This window comes from Etheostoma spectabile, chromosome 13 (assembly GCF_008692095.1).
Source record: "Etheostoma spectabile isolate EspeVRDwgs_2016 chromosome 13, UIUC_Espe_1.0, whole genome shotgun sequence".
Classification (NCBI taxonomy): domain Eukaryota; kingdom Metazoa; phylum Chordata; class Actinopteri; order Perciformes; family Percidae; genus Etheostoma; species Etheostoma spectabile.
Window position 1 is genome coordinate 8759757 of NC_045745.1, and position 20877 is coordinate 8780633.

At 36.2% G+C, this 20877-nt stretch overlaps 1 protein-coding gene across 3 annotated transcripts in view; it reads right to left on the bottom strand.

The window, feature by feature from the left end:
• The window catches only part of si:dkeyp-23e4.3 (rho GTPase-activating protein 7), a 155010-nt gene that overhangs the window by 16223 nt on the left and 117910 nt on the right, over positions 1-20877 (bottom strand). The window lies entirely within an intron of this gene.

The following is a 20877-nucleotide window of genomic DNA, read 5'->3' on the forward strand; positions in this document are numbered from 1 at the left end:
GCCATAGCAACATGTTATCTACAACTTTTTTTACTTTTCGACACGCTTTACTATGACTTTTTCAAATGTTATACTATACTGTTTAGGACTTTTTCGACATTGTATGACTTTTTTCAACATACAGATCTTTATGACTATTTCGACATGCGTATGATTACTTTCGACATTTTACTATGACTTTTATCGCCATGTTATACTCTGATTATAGACCGTTTCTATTCAGACAGTGTTATACTATGACTTTTTATCGACCATGCTACTATGACTTTTTGCATACTAAACTAGACGTTTTCGACATGTTCACATGACTATTAGCTTTTTAGACAGGTCTATACTATACTTTTTTTTTCCTTTGACATGCTATATATGACATTTCTTATGGACTTTTTTTATGATTTTTTACGACAATCTATACGATATTTTTTCGACATGCTATCCTATGACTTTTTGAATGTATATACTATGACTTTTTCGACATGCTATACTATGCACTTTTTTGGAACCCTGCTATACTATACTTGTTTTGACATTCTATACTATGACTTTTTTGATAACATGTCTATGACATGATACTTACTTTAATCTATACGATGCTTTTTAAATGATATAATAGACTTTTTGCGACCATGCTATACTGGACTTTTTGACATGTTCTACTAATAGACTTTTTTATGACTTCTTTTTTAGATTTTTATGCGACAGGCTATACTATACTTTTTTTAAAATTTTTCCAAATGCTATACTAGGACTTTTATGGTACATGCTATACTCTGAATTTTTTTTAAACTTTTTTTCGACATTGCTGTACTATGACTTTTTTCGCAGTTATACTACCTTGACTTTTTTCGCATGCGATACTAATGACTTTTTTAATGAACTCGCCTTATTTGCGTTTCCTGCTATCATACTTTTTCGACATGCTATACTAGGACTTTTTTCGACAATTGCTATATCTAGGATTTTTTCCGACATGCTATCTAGGACTTTTTTACGAATGCTTTACTAGGATTTTTCGACTGCTTTTACTATGACCTTTTTTCGACATGCTATACTATGACTTATTTTCGAATGCTATGACTAGGACTTTTTTGCCTGTTTAACTATGACATTTTTATGACTGTTTGATGATTTTTCGGACATGCTATACCTATGACTTTTTTTCGACATGCATGACATGACTTTTTTGACATGTTTACTATGACTTTTTTCAAGACTATACTTGACTTTTTTTAAAAACTTTTTTCGACATGCTACTAGACTTTTATGACATTCATACTATGACTTTTTTGAAAACTTTTTTCGGACAGTGCTATACTATTACTTTTTCGACATGCATACTAGTGACTTTTTTGACATCCTCACTCTGACGTTTTTTCGACATGTTATCAAATGACTTATTCCATGACTTTTTATGACATGCTATACTATGACTTTTTTTTGCCTTTGACATGCTATACTATGACATTTATGACTTTTTATGATTTTTCGCCAGCTATACTATGACTTTTTTCGACATGCTATACTAGTGACTTTTTTGACTGTTATACGACTGATTTTTCGACCTGCTAACTTATGCTTTTTTGACTCCTCTACCTGACTTTTTTGACTGCTTCTATGACGTCTTTTCGACCTGCTATACTATGACTTTGCTTCGACAGCTATACTAGGACTTTTTTTGACAGTGTTACTATGACTTTTTTATGATTGTTTCTGCTTTTTCGAATTCTATAATATGCTTTTTTTAAAACTTTTTCCGAATGCTATCACTAGGACTTTTATGACCTGCTAACTATGACTTATTTTTTAACAATTTTTTCGTACATCTGCTATCTATGGACTTTTTTTTCGACATGTGATACATGACATTTTTTCGACATGCGATACTATGACTTTTTTGACATGCTACTATGATTTGTTTCGACATGATGATCTATGGACTTTTTTCGACTGCTATACAGGACTTTTTTCGACATCTTACTAGCGACTTTTTCGACATGCTATATAAGGACTTTTTTTTTTTTGTCGACCAATGCTATACTATGACTGTTCGACATGCATAATAGGACTTTTTGAAGTGGTTATACTTGACATTTTTTCTATGACTTTTTAGTGATTTTTTCGACATGCTATACTAGATTTTTTCGACATGCTATACTATGATTTTTTGACATGTACTATGACTTTTTTCGACATGCTATACTATGCCTTTTTGACATGCTATACTATGACCTTTTTTTGACATGTACTATTATACTTTTTCGACCATGCTATACTCTAGACTTTTTCGACATGCTATGACTAGGATTTTTTTGACAGTTATACTATGACATTTTATGACATTTTTTATGACTTTTGCTCGACATGCTTAATAGTGACTTTTTTACATGCTTATACTAGACTTTTTTTAAAACTTTTTTCGACAATGCTAACAGGACCTTTTTTGACATTGGCTATACATGATTTTTCTTAAAACTTTTTTCGACATGCTATAACTATTACTTTTCTTCGACAGCTATACTATGACTTTTTGGACAGTTTACTCCATGATTTTTTCGACCAATCTATTACCTATGACTTTTTTCGACATGTATACCTATGACTTTCGACTGCTATACTATGAATTTTTTTCGACTGCTAAACTATGACTTTTTGCAGTGTATACTATGACTTTTTTCGAATGCATCTGATGACTCTGACTGCTACCTGCTTTTCGACATGCTATACTATGCTTTGTCGACATGCTATACTATGACCTTTTTTATAGCATGTCGAAAAAAGTCATAAAAAAGTCATAGTATAGCATGTCGAAAAAAGTCACGAATAAGTTATAGTATAACGTGTCAAAAAAAGTCATAAACAAGTCATAGTATAGCATGTCGAAAAAAGGTCATAAAAAAGTCATAGTATAACAAGTCGAAAAGTCATAGCATGTCGATAAAAGTCATAAAAACAGTCATAAAATAGTATCATAAAAGTCATGAATAAGTCATAGTATAACGTGTCGACAAAAAAGTCATAAAAAAGTCATTGCATAACATGTCAAAAAACGTCATAGTATAGCATGTTGATAAAAGTCATGAATAAGTCATAGTATAACATGTCGAAAAAGGCATAGCATGTCGATAAAAATCATCGAAAAACGTCATAGTATAGTATGTCAATAAAAGTCATAGAATAGCATGTCGAAAAAAGGTCATTTTATAGCATGTCAATAAAAGTCATAGTATAGCATGTTGAAAAAAGTCATAAAAAAGTCATAGTATAGCATGTCAAAAATTGTAGAGATGTACTGTACTTTCGACTGCTCGGGGGAGTAACGAATCTCCCTCGCGTGTCTCGCTTCATCGTAAAAGTCCAAAAGTCAACCATGAAACCAAAAAAAATCCACGCATTTCTTTCCCAACTCCGCAGAAGAGGCAGAACGCTGTGTTGTGGCTGAGGAGGTTCCCTTGGCTCAGAGTCCTGAACCCCGAGCTGGATCTGGATCTGTATCTGCTACTCCACTGAGACAATGTATTAAAAGGAGAATTGAGGTCGATTTGAAAGGTGTGCGCTGCTGAATTTTCTGCCTGCGCCCCCAACAAACACTTTCCTAGTTGGGGCCACACCGTGCTCCTTAGTTAAAAAATACATAGTCCTAAGGCCCTGTCGAATACCACAATGCTCCATCCTCGCCCCGTTTCTTCTTCCCTCAGTTAGACTCAAATGCAGCCTCGGCGTTTCATCCTTGTCAAAGCTCGCCAGGGTATTGCGCTTTTTTTTTTTGGAACTTGTTAGTTGAGCGTTCAGACGCGCGGCATTGCCGAGGTCCTTCTGGCAATCTGCAAGGTCCCCTGACAAAAAATCCCAAAACAAAGCAAAACCATACAGCAACGGGGGACGGTGAAGCCAAAGAGACACCATGTTCAGGGGGAGCCTCATTGTCCATTCCCGCCCGCCGTGTGCTCCAGGGCAACCAGTTTTCTCCTTTCAAAACTTCAGAGACAGTCCCATTGGAAAGATATGCCGTCGCTCTTGTCTGCCAGTTACTGCACATCAGTGCCACATCTGTAATCCCCCTCCGCTTCCTACGGTCTGCGCTGGTGACTCATATCTTGGTCTCTTTTGTGTTCCTGCTCTGAAGAGTCCCTGATCGCCAGAGCCCTGAGGCCAGAACTGCCCTCACCTTTGTTTGTGCCACCTCATGGCGACCCGGCCCCTGGGAGAGGACAGAGAAAAAACGTCTTTTCAGCAGAGAAAATTATAGATCAAACATTTTTACCACGGGGTCATAAATAGTCTACATTTCCTTAATCTCAATTTCATGTCTTTAAAAACTCTCAAATTTGCTCAAGTACTGTGTTCAGGACTTCAATAAGTCGTTTACACTCTACTTGGTGACATGATGTATGCATAATTGGCACATTTTTAACTCAAATGTTGCTGCTCTATTTTCTTCATTGTATGTGCCCTCTTATTTTTACTTTTTATATTGGTTTACTTGGAATGTTTGAATTTTTGTCCTGTGGACCTAATTGGTTAAATATGTTTGTCTCCACCGTGGACAGAGGGAAACGCAATTCGATGTCTTAGTATGTCTTGACATGTGAATAAAATTGACATACGCAGACTTTGATGACCCGGTCATAACGTGTCATACACTTATAAACAGTCATAAACGTGTATGACATAATGCTTATTGGTAAGTGTCGTTTTTCAGGTTTTTGTCATGACCAGTCGAGGGTCAGAACCTTCAAGTAAAATGTGACCCGAATTTCCACTATCATAATTTTACGCTACTACTTCTATGCTCTTTTTTCCCAAACCGTTCCATGGTGTTTAGTTCTGTCTTTGGGCGGCTAGTCCAAATATATGTTGCGTATTAACGAACTACAAATGAGACCTAACATGCAACTTATGTTGCACCCATCGCTTTTCATGTACTGGCGCGAGTCTCATGTTCGGACATGAAGAAGATTTGATTCTTCAGCTATGGGAAGTGCAAGGTTTGCGATACTTTGCTTGAAATTTAGTGGCTTAAATGATGTTGTGATAAAGGTCTTAAATTTCATAACATCCTGGTCTTCAAAGGTCCTAAAGTTACATTTGACTTTGGTGAAACCTGCAGACACCCTTTACCTTAACCTAGAATTTATTAATCCTCTCCTGGAAAAAATCTCCCTTTTTTGAACAAAACCGGCCAACTTTCAGCTTTAGTTGTGACACATTTTATATGTATATGTTCTCATGAAATCTATGAAAAAGAAAGCTGATAATAATATTTATCCCTCATGGGGTTGTCCTCGGGTCAAAATGACCCGTTTTCTTATATCATGTTCTTTTTACTTCCCCAAATACATGATGGATTCCCACACAATTGCTCTTTGGCCAAGTACAATCCCTCTACTTTCATTAATTTGAGGGCGTCTTAAATTTCAATTTTTATATAGCATTTCAAAAACATGGAAGTGTTGTTGAAATAGTATGAGTAAAGTTGACATAATTCCATCTGTTGATTACCATTCACCATCCTGCTTTAATTTTAGTATCATAATTTCCTAATTTTCTGCTTTTCTACTCAAACATTTAAGGTAAATTTTCCTATAATGAGTTTTATTGACCATAAATCCCCAAAAATAGCTGTAAACTAAAGTTTAAAAAGGTTAGTGTTCGTATTTGTTGAAAATGTCAAAAAACGTCAACTTAAAAAAACTTGTTGAAAAAAGGACAAAAACTCAGAAAAATTAAAAACTAAAAAGTGTTGATTTTCAATTTTGAACGTGAAGACAACACAAGGGTGTTACATTATTAAGATGATGTATATTTATATAAACTTTAGGAGAAAAAACACCCATACTCGGTGTCCAGGTTGGGTTTCCATTCGGAATTCAGCATTGTGAGTTCTTGTAAAAGACATATCAGCGCCGTTAGAGTGTAAAGCCGCATGCCTACTATCCTTTAATCAAGATTAAAGATTATATTTGGTTACGGGCTTTTGGTGATGCCTCTTCATCGCTCATCACGATAAACATGTTCCACATATACATTTTGACAAGCACTGCAGGGATAGAAGTACCACGTTGTAGTGTTTTTACATTTCTCTTGTACTGCACCAGTCCCGGCAGTAAAAGTCCTCGTGCCTGCATGATTTTAAATGATATCTTCACTGCTCCTTCCTCCATGGATGTCAGAAATGAAGAATGGAATATTGTATACACAAGTCTCTCACCTTACATTCGGCTAAACGGTTTTCTCTTCCTTCTTTTATTTTCCAGCTGACTTATAAAAGGAAGAATATTCACTCAATGGCTCCTCTTATGTCTTTTCCACCGGGGCTAACCAGAGTGCTGTTGTGGTTCTGTGCTGTTGCCAGTTCTGGTGCTGTTTTTCTACGCTCCAGTTCTCTGAGAACCATCTGGTCTCCCCAGCCTGAGAGCCGCAGACCGTGGTGTCCTAACCCAGACCCGGTGGGTTCGGGTTTCCCCCCCTTCCCCATACCACGGCTGTTCTGGTTTTCCCATCCATGTCCAAAGCTAACAATTAACACCCGGGGTGGGGGCGGGTAACCGGTCCTCCGCGTGCTATCTATCAGCGCTGAGATTTGGTGCTGATGTGGAACCCTTGTTTTGATCCAGAACCATTTATTTGTGTGAAAACAAAGAACCGTTCAAATATTTGGCACTGAACCCGAACCAGCACCAGACCTGGCTTGGTGGAAAAGACCTATCTGAGATCTGCAACCATTTTTCACAAGAACATGTGAATCATGATGGCATAAAAACAAATAAGGTTTACATTGAAGGATCCCTGCGTTTCCAGGGCAGGGAGTGTGAGGGCTGCGTGATATGAGGGAATAGCGAGAAACATTAAAATGACTCCGCTCTGCAATTCTGCTGCTGCCTTCAGATCTCAAAAATCCTAATATTTCTTGGTAAACAACAAAAACAGAGAAATTTTTTCACACATTCTTTTATTCAACAAATTTCAACTGAACACAAAAGGCGTATTAGAGAAATTATTGATAGTTGCATATTTGTAGCACATCGCAATATTCACTTGTAACAAATCTAAGATTATCTATCTAATCTTATTTATTGTTTCCACCTTTTAATGCGTCTCTGGATTTTATTTCACTAGTGCTAGCACAAACATGAGGTAAATAAATCTAATTGCGAATGTGATTATAGTCCCCCTATTGGAAGAACTTATCATTTTTTTTTGTAGCATTATTCTCATTTTCATTGATAATAATTAAATCCCCCAAAATAAAATTAAACTATTTATAGTGTGACTTGTGTTTTCTTAGTCTGAAGGAAAGAGGATTTATTATGGGCGGGGCGTCTCTGCACAGCTTCATCTGAACGCTTTGACTCAAATCTGGTATTTAGATATTGCACTAGTCCATATGCGATTTTTGATCCCATCCTCAATGTTTTTTTCCTCTCTCTCTAGTCTCTCCTTCCCTCTCCTTCCGCTCTCTCGCATCGGGTGCTCTCCGGGGGGTCTCTCTCTCTCCTCTCTTCTCTCCTCTCCTCTCTCTCTCACGGAGGCCCGTCGTGTTTCATTGTCCCTCCGAGTCCGATAGCATCGGGTTCAGGCCTGTCTGTAAAACGAAGCCCCGTAAAACTTTCTCATTCCGGGGTCTGGTTGCCTTCCCTTGAAGTTAACAAGCGCTTTAAGTTATCGCACAGCCCGGTGGCGCCTGAGACGGGCTGGCCCGCTGCAGACCTTTCACTGGAGCTTCATCTGTATAGGAAATGAAAGGAGAGATGAACTGACAGACCAAAGGAGAAGGCGTGAAGGCCCCCATGCACCCCTTCTCCTTGCTCTAAATCAATGTTTCCGAAACATAGGGTCGGGACCCAACATGGTTCGCAGACCCGTTTTATTGGGTCGCCAATTGGCAGAGAACAGACTAATGCCTCAGCGTGACTTCAGAAGGGCAGTCTTTCAAAAACCGAACCTAGTCTAGATCAGCTGGTTGATATCTTCAGCCAACACATCATCTCATTACAATTCGGTACTGAGGGGGAAATGACTGAGGGATGAATGACATGGTTTTGAGAAAGGGGTGAGACACAGAAAGGAGAATTGAGACTTTTTTTTCTGTTTTTTGTTTACTTTTATATGGAATAATATCTTCATATACATTTAAATTCATGGTTTTGTTCCGCCTTTTGTCCAACAGTTTTAAAAATGTAAATGTTCCAATGGTTTCATGGTGTCTTTTTTGTAAATTTTGGGTCCCGGGGAGACACCAAAATTTCTCTTTTTTTTGGTTCCTTGAGCTGAAAAAAGTTTGGAACCACGCTCTAATCAGAGATCTTTAACGCGGGTTTTGGACCCCAACCGGGTCCGAAGTTTACTGCAGGGCTGTTCATTTTTTTCAAAGTATTTTTCCAAAAAATGAAAAGTCTTAACATGAAATCAACATATTGTTATCTAATCTAAATCAGCCTATTTTGAGGGGTGCGTGCGGGACTGCGGTGCGGTCCTAATGACAGGGATGGCTACGGGCCCGGCTGCCACCTTGTTTGTGTCCTCACGCGGCTTCGTTCATTTAATCAAACCGCGAACGAATGGAGCCGCAGGACCCGCCGAGAGTCAAATGATCATGTAGCAGCGGCAAAGTCTGCCGCAACGTCGTTTCAAAGTGCATGAATCATGAGGAGGAGGAGGGCTGCTCACCTACAGGGGGGGTATGGGGGGGGTTGTTGGCTGTGCTGCATATAGATGGCTGGCAGAGTCGAAACACCCCAGCTCCATAAGGATGGATGAACGTGGACTAGTGCTCTCATCCACCATTTCCTTTAATAGCTTCTCCCAGCTGCCTAAATCCCCGTCCCGCCTCGTGTCGTTCCTGCGGCTCCCATCTTCTGCCCTTGCTTTCCCTTCGGGGGGGTCGGTCGTCTTTATACTTAAAGGACCCTTCTGCCATTTGTAGGCGAAGGATTCTTATATCGAGAATGATTTAAATCAGCCTGAGTCACAATCAAGATAATAATTAATACGGGACCACCCCCCCCCCCCCCCCCCCCCCCCCAAAAAAAAGAACTACGATAAACCATTGCCTCATGCTGGTAAATCAAAGTTATCCGCGATTTTGATTTACTGATTCATAATTTAATGTGTCTAATTATGTGTGTTTTTTTGTAATTGTCAGAACTACAATCCCTTAAACGACAATGATGCTTTTCATTTAAATACTCTTAGTTATGAACAGGAAACTTGAGGAAGATGCCCTTTACACAAATTTCTATGCCAATCACACAGTGGTATGGACTGGGATATGTTTTAAAGCTAATCAAATGTGAACCAATTTTTACGCAAACAGCTATTAGCTTATCTCGCTGTCGTCGGGGCACTGGTAAAGATCAATGATATTCTTAACCTCTCAATGCTCAAACATGCAACCAACGCTTCCACGTAGCATAATGAGTACATGTAAACTGAAGCTTGAGAACTTTAAAGTGTACAGCTATTTTTATTTATCAAAAGAAGTTCATGCAGACAGTACTGTTTGGTAACAGGCAACCCCACCTACATTGGGAAAACACTCGACTCGGTACTGTTTATTAAACCCCTCAGGTGTCTTTTGGCACCTGAATTGTCCTTACAGGAACTTCGGTACAAACTTAGACTTTCTTTTCTATTTAAACATGGATTTATGAAAATATTTGCTTTGTTCCTAGCATCAGCGATGTGAAGGTGAAACGTATCTGGTTTCTTACTCAGTATTTCATTCTTTTTTCGACTGGCTATGAAAGTCAAAACCCACCTGCCAACCTCTCCATCTATCCTTCACACACACTGCGGCTCAGCCTGCCGCTAATCTTATTCTTCCTTTCCTGATAATTAAATAACACAGATTCCTCTGCATCCTGGCAGTTATTCATATAACCTTCAATTACCACCCGTCCTCAGGAACTATCACAAAATAACTCTCTCGTTCTTTATCTTTTCCTTCTAGAGGAATGCTTCCCTACCGGGTGTCCCCTGTTTCGACAGAGGTGCGTAGAGTCGGGTCGTCCTTCCTGGCTCCCGTGGGCTCCAGCAGTAAGAGGCAAGGAGTAGACGTGGCTCTACCCCCTCCGACAGCACCTCAGGCTCGTGGACCCAGAAGACGGTACAGTGGCCAGCGGAACGGGCTGCTTGCCAGGTATCCTGATGGCAGAAGACCGGAGAATCCAATTTGGGACCCGTCAATGTGCTGCTGTCAGGAGTAACTTATTGAACATGTGCTTACACAAAAAAAACGCCCTTTTGATGATCTGCTTTGAGTTTTGTGAGGTTTCAACCCTCTACTTAGGATAATTTACCAAAGTGAAAGGTAAAAACACAACTCTGAGAGTACTTTGTGTCCTCTGTCCTCCCTGCTCTACAGAGCCTCAGCAGGTTACGGCCCCAGATGCCCCGTGAAGCCCCGGTGTGTTTGCCCGTTCTCATTTTTACCTGAGAGCAGATGTTTCCCTGCTGGGGCCGGACGCCCAGCCGTTGCCTGGAGTTGGTGCGTAAACTTTCCTTGTCCTTGACAAGGTTGGATGACCGCGGCGTGGCTCAGCTCCCTCTCCACAGCTCCTGGTCCTCGCCGCAGCCGGCCAGCAGCTCCTCCTGGGGGGCGTCCACCTCGACGAGCCGCGCCACATCCACAGCGGGCAGGGCCAGTACGTCCCTCTGCATAGATGGAGAACCGGCGCAGAACTCTTGGGGCCAACAGTCTGCACACTAACAAGATCATCGCTTTTGATACAGCAATTTCTACGTCATTTTGTTTTGATTTATACGAAAAGACAAAGCGTAATATTTTTATATTAATTATTATTTTATATGATTTATTTATTATTTTTTTTTATATTATATATTATTATTATTAAGATTATATGATTAATTTTATATTATTTTATATATATATTGATTTTTTTATATTTTATATATTGATTAATTATATTTAATATTTTATATTTAAATTATATTTAATATATTATTATTATTTTATTATACTGATTTTATATTAGATATTTTTATTTATATTAATATTATTATTATAATTATTTATTAAATATGTTTTATTATTATATATTTTTTTATAGTTATTATTATATTTTATATCATATTATTATCTTATTTTTTTATATAATATAATTTTATAATTATATTATATTATTATTATAGTTATTATTTTTAATTTTTTTTATATATTTATATTATATATTTATTTTTATTATATAGTCATTTTTTATTTTATTTATTCTTATTTATTATTTTTCTATTAGTATATTATTGTTTTATTATTATTTTATATTTTATATTTTATATCTATTTATATATTATTTTATTTTTATATATTATATTATCTATTATAGATTTTGCTCTTTAGACTTATGTTTTCCACTTGACGTTTTTTTTAAGCTGCCAGCTCGGTTTTTTACATTAAAACGTTGTTTTCAGAAACGTCCTGAGCGCTTTTTGTAAAACGACGACTATTCTTTTTTTGTCATGCTCGGACTGTCCTTTTTAAATAAGTTGAAAAAAGTTACATCAAGCACTGTTTTTGACAACCGACCATACACGAATAGTAGCCAGACCGCTCATTTCCCCTAACACAAGCAAAATAACAGCAGTTATATGACCTGGTTGCTCCCTGTACAGACACTCACGTTAGTTCACTCATCTTGTTATGATTTGACTTGATACCTATAAGTTGAATAGTTTTTGATCTAACGTTAACCCCGCTCCACATACTGGAGCAGTAGTTGTGGTATAGCAACAAAAGCAACGCTCTCGGCTGCTTTTGGATAAAAACAATGCCAACTTTTTTCTTTTTCTGAACCTGCAAAAGCGCCCGACGTCGCGCTGTTCTGTCACAAACTACCCGAAGGTATGAACAATCCTTGGGAAAGTAGTTCTGGACTCTAAGCAGCACACATAAAAAAGCCTTGACGGAAGCTGCAATGACATTATTACAATAAATAGAATTAAAGTGTACTCATTTCTGCTTTCTGCTGCTTTCATATTCCAACTAAAACACAACTAATCTCGCCTGTTTGAATTTTAAAACAAAGTAAAAGAAAATAACTTCCTTTTATTGACCAAGCAATTGAAATTAAATTGAATTAAAGGCAAACCGTTAAAAACGAATGACTTATACATTCCCTCCCCGCCCTATAAAACCCAATGAAACTATTGCACATCTGTACAGCTTGAAGTTTGACAGAGGTAGGAACAACTCTTTTTTTTTTCCCCTTACCTACTGTTATTTGTGTCATCTTAACAGGACACCTATCAAAAAGTCCAGACTGTTCCTCCACTAAATACTTCACGCTTGGTTTATATTAGTACATGTGCAGTTAGAAATCTCCCCTCCTGTAGGTCAACTAAGTCCGTTCCTTCCATCCCTCCATTTACTTTCTTGAAGGCCAGCCCACGTGCTCCGGCGCCGCTTGCTCTCCCACATCGCTCTTCTCTCTGTCCTCCGCCAGGAGATGCTGGGTGCTCCGATGCAGCTTGCTCCTCCTCTCACCCCCTGCTCCCCTGACGCCGCTCACTCCGACCGGGGGACACCGGGCCGGCCTCCTTCCTTCCCCTGACCTGACCGGGGACACCGGCGCCTCCCTTCCCCCCTGAACCTGGCCACCGGGCCAAAAATTTGGAACTACACAGAAGTTTTATTCTTTGACGTTATTTTGTTAAGTGCTGTCTCTTCCTCGTCAACTTCATTGCAGGAGTTGCACTCTTTTACGCTTAGTTCACAACTCTCATGATAGTTGTGCAAAAACAAAGTTAGTAGTAACATTCCAGGTCAGCATGGTTGATAGATCCGCATAGTACCGTAGGTTCAGAATAGTCGTAATAAGTCACTGTAATAGTTGTCTAAAAACTTCATAGTATGTCGAAAAAGGTATAAAGTCTGTGATATTCTAATTAACATAGTATAGTCATAGATAGTTCTAGAATAGATGTTAGTATGTCAAAAACATCATAAAATCATAGATATGTCAAAAATATAGAAAAGCATAGTAGATTGTGTTGTCGAAAAAGGTCTATGTGTTATTTTTGGATAAACAAAGTTATAACAAGTCATAGTATGTCGAAAAAAAATAATTGTCGAAATTCTATGACGTAAAAGTATGAGTAAGTGCGAAATAAGAAGTCTAGTGTGAAAAAAATCATCAAAAACATTCATAGTATGCATGTTGAAATATCATACGTATAGCGGTCGAAAAAAGTAAAAAAACTTCATAGTATAACATGTCCGAACATAATTCGATAAAAAAGTCATAGTTAAGCCGGTTGCATAGTCCTAGTATAGCAGCGAAAAAAAGTGCTGAGTAGTCATTGTATACATGTCCAAAAAATGTCTAGTGTAGCATGTCGATAAAAGTCAATGAATACCATGGTCGAAAAACGTCATATAAAGCATGTTCTATAAACAGTCTGAATGTCTTGCAAATGTGAAACCTCTGTATAGTATAATATCGAAAAAGTCATACATATGTGTGTAGAACAAAAGTCCTAAAAAGTCAAGTATAGTGCTCGTAAAGAACGTCATGAGCATAGTATGTCGAAAATAGTCATAGTGGTATTTCAAAAAAGTCAAAAAAGTCAATGTATAGTACATCGAAACAACTTATAAAAAGTCAAAGGCTTCCTGTCTATGTGTTTCATTGCAGGTAGAGGAGCTGAAGAGGTTGAACCTCGGGGTCCAGTTCTGACCATAATGGGTAATCGTGTCCTCACCTGAGTCACAGGGGTAATGTGGTTGTTCTGTATCAGAGTTGAAAGCCCCCTGGGCATATTTTTCATAAATGGAATATATAAATAAATAACTTGACTTTGTAAGCTTTGTTTTGATTGTCTCTCTGGTATGTCTACGATGGTATTCTTGAAAGCAAACAAAAACTGTCATTACCTGATGTGTCAACATGCAATCGCAATACCAGTTGTTGCCAGACAGCTAGACACTTTAAATATGATGGTTGCTGCAAAATTTAAGTACGTGGTCGAAAAAAAAGTCACAAAAGGATCACTAGTATGTGTGTTGAACAGAATATTTGTTGGTAATGGAAGTTTCACTTATTTGATTCCTGAAAACAGCCTGTCTTCACAGAGAGAGTATTTTACAGTGTAAAGACTGGTAGCAGTAGTAGTATGTCCAAAAAAGTCATAAAAAATCACCAGTATTGTCCTCAAAAAGAAAAATGGTCAAAAAACTTATAAAAAGCAAGTATAGTTGTCGCACAAGTCCATAGAATCACAGTTCGAAAGAGTCATAGTAGTAGCCTGTCGAATAAGTCATAAAAAGATTCGTAGTATACATGGTCGAAAAAGTCTAGCAAGCATGTCGAAAAAGTCATAAACAGTCATATAAACATTCGAAAAAAGGCGAATGTCTCTATATAAAGTCATAAGAAGACATGATTAGAACATAGTCAAAAAAAGTCACTTGTATAGACTTCAACAAGCTATAGAAATCAAGTCATAAAAAAGTCAAGTATACCAGTCAAAAGTCAATAGCGTCGATACAAGCATAAAAACAAGTCATAATATAGTCATATACAAGTCGATATAAGTCATAGTATACGTTCGGCAAAAGTCATAGTAGTATGTCATAACATGTCATAGACTAGCATGTCGAAAAGTCAATCGTATAACATGTTGAAAACAGTCACTACAAAAAGCTTTGTGTACAGTTTCGAAAAAATCATAGTATGCATTTCGAAAAAGTCAAAAAAAGTCATAGTATAACAAGTCAAAGAAAAGTCATAGCGCTGTCGATCAAAGTCATAAAAATCAGTCATAATATAAGGTATATAAAAGTTCATGAATATCATAGTAGTAACGTGTTCGCAAAAAATCATAGTAAAGTATGTCAATATAAAATCATAGACTCAATGTCGAAAAAATCCATAGTAATCATTGTCGCTAAAGTCATCATAAGACTAGATAAACGTAGTCGAAAAAAAGCATAATAATCATGTGTAGTATGTACAAAGAAAGTCTACAAAAAGTCATATAGCATTCAAAAAATAAATTCATATGAGAGAAATGCTGGAAAACGTCAAAAAAATTCAAGTATAAAACAGCTTCGAAAAAGTCATAGTATCAACGGTCAAAAAAAAGTCATAGTTATCAACATGTCAAAAAAAGTCATAGTATAACAATTTCGCAAAAAAGTCAACAGTAATAGAACTCCTCGAAAAAGTCATACAAAGATAATTGTATAACATTCTGTTGAAAAAGGAGTCAAAAAAGTCATAAAAAGAGTCCTAAAAGGTTATAGGATGCATGTCGAAAAAAGTAATAGTACAGCTGTCGAAAAACAGTTCCTTAAAAAAAAAGTCCTAGTAAACATGTCATAAGATCCTAGTATAGCATGTCGAAAAACGTCATAAAAAAACCAGTCAAAATGTCTGTAATAACGGTGCAAAAAGTCATACGTATAAGCTGATCAAAAAAGGGGTAATGTATGATTCCCAGCGAGAAACAGGCTGGCCTTCACATGAGAAGTATTTTACATAGTTGTACAGATAACTGGTAGCAGTAGGTAGTATGTCCAAAAATAGTGTCGATCCATACCGAAAAAATACACAGGTCATTTGTAGTCAAAGCAAATGTCAAAATATAAAGAAACATAGGATAGTATCGAAAAGAGTCTAATAAATGTCAAAATTCCGGGCGGCTGACTGCTGTCCCCCGATAAGTCATCCACAAAAGTCATAAGAGTATACATTCGAAACAAAGTCATAGCTAGCATAGTCAAAACGTCATAAAAAGTCTAGTATAACATGTCGAAAAAGCATGCATCAGTTCCATAGTATGAACAGGTTAACAGCTCAATAGGTCATTGTACTGCATGTCCGAACAAAGTCATAGTAATAGTATTCGTCGAAAAAGTCGATAAAAGCTATAGTATTCCAAAAAAGGTCACAGTATCGTACTGCTCTAACAGTCCTAAAAAAGCTCTATAAAAAAACTCAAGTATAAGCAATCACAATTGCATAGCATGTCCCATGAAAAGGTCATAAACAACTCCATAATATGTATGATAATACATGAATAAGTCATATCATAACCGTGTCCGCGTAAAAAAGTCTAGTATAGTATAGTCAATGAAAAGTCCATAGAATCAAGCTTCGAAAAAGTCATAGTATAACATTTGAAAAACGTTCATACAAAAGTCATATGTATAGCATTTCGACACAATGGCATGAGTATAGCAACATTCGAAAAACATAAAAAGTCATCTAGTAGAACAGATCAACAAAGTCATAGCCATGTCGTAAAGTCATAAAACACGTCTAATATAGTATTATAAAAGTCATGAATAATCATGTATAACGTGTCGGCAAAAAAGCATATTATATAGTCAATAATAATCAGAAAACATGCAAAAAGTCAGTAGTGCGCATGTCTAATAAGTCATAAAAAGCGTAGTATAACATGTTCGAAAACGTAGTCATCATGTCAAGTTCCTAGTATCAGTCAGTAAAAAGTCTGATAAAGTCATCAAGTATCATTTACGTCATATAAGGCATTGTAGCGTTAAAAAAAAAGGTCATAGATAGATGTCATGTCCGAAAGTCATAAAAGCTGCATAAAACGTCATAGTATGAACAAGTCAAAAAGTCATTAGCAGTCGCGATAAAAGTCATAAAAACGGTCTACTATGTTATGATAAAGTCATGAATAGTCATAGTATAAGCGGTCTGGCAAAATAAGTCATGAATAAACACTAGTATAGACGTGTCGAAAAAAGCCATAAAGAATCCATAGTGTAGATATGTAAAAGAAAAGTCATAAAAAGGTCATATATCAAGCATGTCAAAAAATTCATAGTGGACGAATGCTTAAAAACGTCAAAAAATTCATAGTGATAGCATGTCGAAAAAGTCATAGTATAGCCAGTCAGTGAAAAAGTCATAGTATACGCCTTCGAAAAAAGTCATAGTATAGCATGTAAAGTCAAGATCTGCCAAAAGTCTATGTATTGCATGTCGAAAAAGTCATTATAGCTTAAGTAAACAGCTGTCAAAAACAAGTAAAAAAAAAGTCATAGCATAGCATCGCAAAAAGTCATAGTATAAGCATGCATGCGAAAAAAGTCATAAAAAATATCAATAACAATGTCATAGTAAAACATGTCAAAAAGTCTAGGTAGATAGCATGCGAAATACTGTAGCTCAAAGATGTCAAAGTATAGCTAGAGCGTCAAAAAAGTCATAGTCTAGCCATGTGCGAAAAAGTCATAGTATAAACATGTCAAAAAGCTAGTCAGCATTCGAAAAAAGATCAAGTATAGCATGTCAAAAAAGTCATAGATAGCACTGTGCGAAAGAAAGTCATAGTATAGCATGTCCGAAAAAGCATAGTATAGCCATGTCGAAAGTCATAGTATCGCATTTCGAAAAAGTCATAGTATAACGTCAAAAAGTCATAGTTAGCATGTCGAAAAAATTCATAGTATAGCATGTCGAAAGTCATAGTATACATGTCAGAAAAAAGTCATAGTATAGCATGGTCGAAAAAAGTCCAAGTATAACTGTCCAAAAAAGTCTAGTATATCTGTCGAAAAAGTAATAATAGCGATCTAAAAAAGTTTTAAAAAAAGTCATGTATAGCAATGTCATAAAAATCCTAGTACTAAGCATGTTCGAAAAAGTTTTAAAAATAAAGTATAGATCTAAGGAATAGCAGTATAAAAGCCTTAAGTTCGGCAAAAGTCATAAAAAGTCTAAAAATTCAGAGTATAACTGTCAAAAAGATCCTAGTATAGCAAGTCGCAAAAAGTCAGAAGTATAAGCATGGTCGAAAAAATAATAGTTAGCATGTCAAAAAAGTCATAGTTATAGCATGTCAAAAAGGCCATAGTATGCATCGAAAAGAAGTCTAGAGTATAACATGTCAAAAAATCCGATAGATAGCAATGTCGAAAAAATCAGTATGCATGTCCGAAAAAATCCTAAAAAAGTCATAAAAATTGCTAAGTATAAGCCATTTCAAAAAATCCTATTATACGTGACACATATGTAAGCGCAAAAATTCAAAAAAAAAAGTCTATATAGCATATCGAAAAAGTCCTAGTATCTCGCATGTCGAAAATCCTAGTATGAGTCCGAAAAGCCCATAGGATCATCATGTCGCATAATCATCATGTATACTCGTGCGTCAGCCTGTTCTGAAACAAAGTCATAGTTCGCTATTCGAGTCCACAATGTCCGATATACCAGTCAAGAAAAAATTCCTATGATAGCTGATTACGAAAAAGTGTTAAAAAAAGTCATAGTATAGACGCATAAAAGTCCTAGGATAGCATTCGGATCCAAAAAAGTGTTAACAAAGTTACAGCATACGTTATAGCATGTCGAAAAAGTCAGAAAAAGTCATTACAAAGTCATAGTACTAGACAGCTGTCAAAAAAGTCCTAGTATAGCATGTCAAAGAAAGATCATAGTATGCATTCAAAAGAGTCAAGGAAGCAGCAAATCACGAGAGCAAGTCAATCAAGTTAAGCAGTCGAAAAAGCGTCTAGTATATCAGTCCTAAAAAAGTCACTAGTGTACATCTCAAAAAGGGTCATAGTATATGAGTCGAAAAACAAGTCATAAGTCATAGTATGCATCAAAGCAAAATACAAGATATAAGCAGTCATAAAGTCAGTAGATAATCATTGACATGTCAAAAGAAAGTAGAGGGAGGGATGTCAAAACGTCCTAGTATAGCATGTCTAAAAGTCAATAGTCATTGATAAGCACTGTCCGAAAAAAGTCTGTTTAGATGTCAAAAAACATAGTATAGCTGTCAAAAAAGTCCTAGTAAGCATGTCGAAAAAGTTTAAAAAAAGAATCATAGTTAGCATGTTCGATAAAAATCATAGTAACATGTCAAAAAGTCATGTATAATGTGAAAAAGTCATAGTATACAGTCCTGAAATCATCAAAAGTACCATAATGTCATAGTACAGCAAACCTAGTATACATGAAAAAAGTCAAGTATAGCATGTCGAAACAAGGTCATAGTATCATTGCAACAAGGTCGATAAAAGTAAACTGTCATAGTAAAGCTGTCTAACAAAGTCCTAGTATAGCAGATGTCGAAAAAATTTCACTAGATATACATGTCCGAAAAAGTCATAGTATAGCATGTCAAAAAGTCATAGATAGCATTTCGAAAAAAGTCCTAGTATAGCAGTCTCAAAAGCCTAACGCCTCGAAAAAGTCCCTATAGTGCACAAATCTGTTACGATGTCGAAAAAAGTCCAGTAGTATGCAACTGTCGAAAAAAGTCATATATCGCATAAATTCAGTAAACAATGTCGAAAAAATAAGATGTCATAAAAAAAAGTCCAGTATCAAGCATGTCATAAAAGTCAGTATAGCATTTTCGGAAAAAGTTTTACAAAAAGTCATAGTATAGCCTGTTCGAAAAATCTAAAAAGTCATAAAAAAGTCTGACTGTCTAAAAAAGTCTACGTATACTAGCGAAAAAGCTGTTTTCAAAAAAGCCTATGTATAGCATATCTAAAAAGTCATAGTATAGCATGTACAAAAATAGCTAGTATACATGTCAAAATCCTAGAGTCGCAAAGTAGTATAGCAGTCAAAATGCATTGTAAAGCGTTCCAAAAAAGCATAGTAATGCATGTCGAAAAAGTCCCTAGTATATACATGTCAAAACAAGTCATAGTATAGCTGTCGAAAAAGCTCCTCGTATAGATTGTCGACTAAAAAATCATAAAAAAGTCCATAAAAATGCATATATATCATGCACAAAGGAAAAAAAGTCATATGTATAGCCTGTCCTAAAAAGTCCTGATAGTCATGTATAACTGTCGAAAACGTCATAGTTTAGTATGTCAAAAGTCAGTAGAATCAAGTGTCGATAAAAAGTCATAGTATAACCTGTTCTGATAAAAGTCAAGTACGTCATAAAGTCGATAAAATCATAGCATAATTCGAAAAAGTCATAGTAAGCATGTCGAAATAGATCCATAAAACAGTCATAGTATAGCATGTTGAAAAAAGTCCATACATGTCGAAAAAGTCCTAAAATGTATAGTATAACATGTTGAAAAAAGTCATAGTAAAGCGTGTCCTAAAAGTAAAAAAAAGTTGTAGTATAACATCTATGCTATGGCAGCAGATCTAAAAAGTCATAAAAGTCATGTAAGCATCGTCGAAAAATAGTCATAAAAAAGCTAAGTATGCATGTCGAAAAAAGTCAACGAATCAGTTATAGTATAACGTGGTCAAAAAAAGTCATAAACAAGTCTAGTATGCGCATGTCGAAAAAAGTGTCATAAAAAGTCCTAGTATAACTTAAAGTCGAAGATAGTGCAGCTGAAAAGTCATCATAAACGTACATAAAATAGTATCATAAATCATGCAATCATACATAGTATCGAACGTGTCCGACAACAAAAGTCAGCAAAAAAGTCTTGCTAAGCATGTCACAAAACGTCAATAGTATAGCATGTTTGAAAAGTCATGAATAAGTCTAGTATACATGTCGTAAAAAGTCATAGCAGTCGAAAAATCACGGAAAAACGGTCATAGTATGTATGTCAATAAATCATAGAATAGCATGTCGAAAAAAAGGTCATTTTATAGATTCAAAAAATCACATAGTATGCATGTTGAAAAAGTCACTAAAAAGTCATAGATATCACGCATTGTCAAAAAGTCATGATGTATATTATGCGAAAAAGTCCTAACACAGTCATAGTATATTATGCCTGAACAAGTCATAAAAAGTATCATAGTAAATGCATGTTGAAAAAGTCATAAAAATCATATTATATTCATTTCGAAAACAAGTCATACAAAAAGTCATAGTATGATTATGCCGAAAAAGTCATAAAAAAAGTCAAGCCTAGTATTCGACAAAAAAAGTCATAGAATG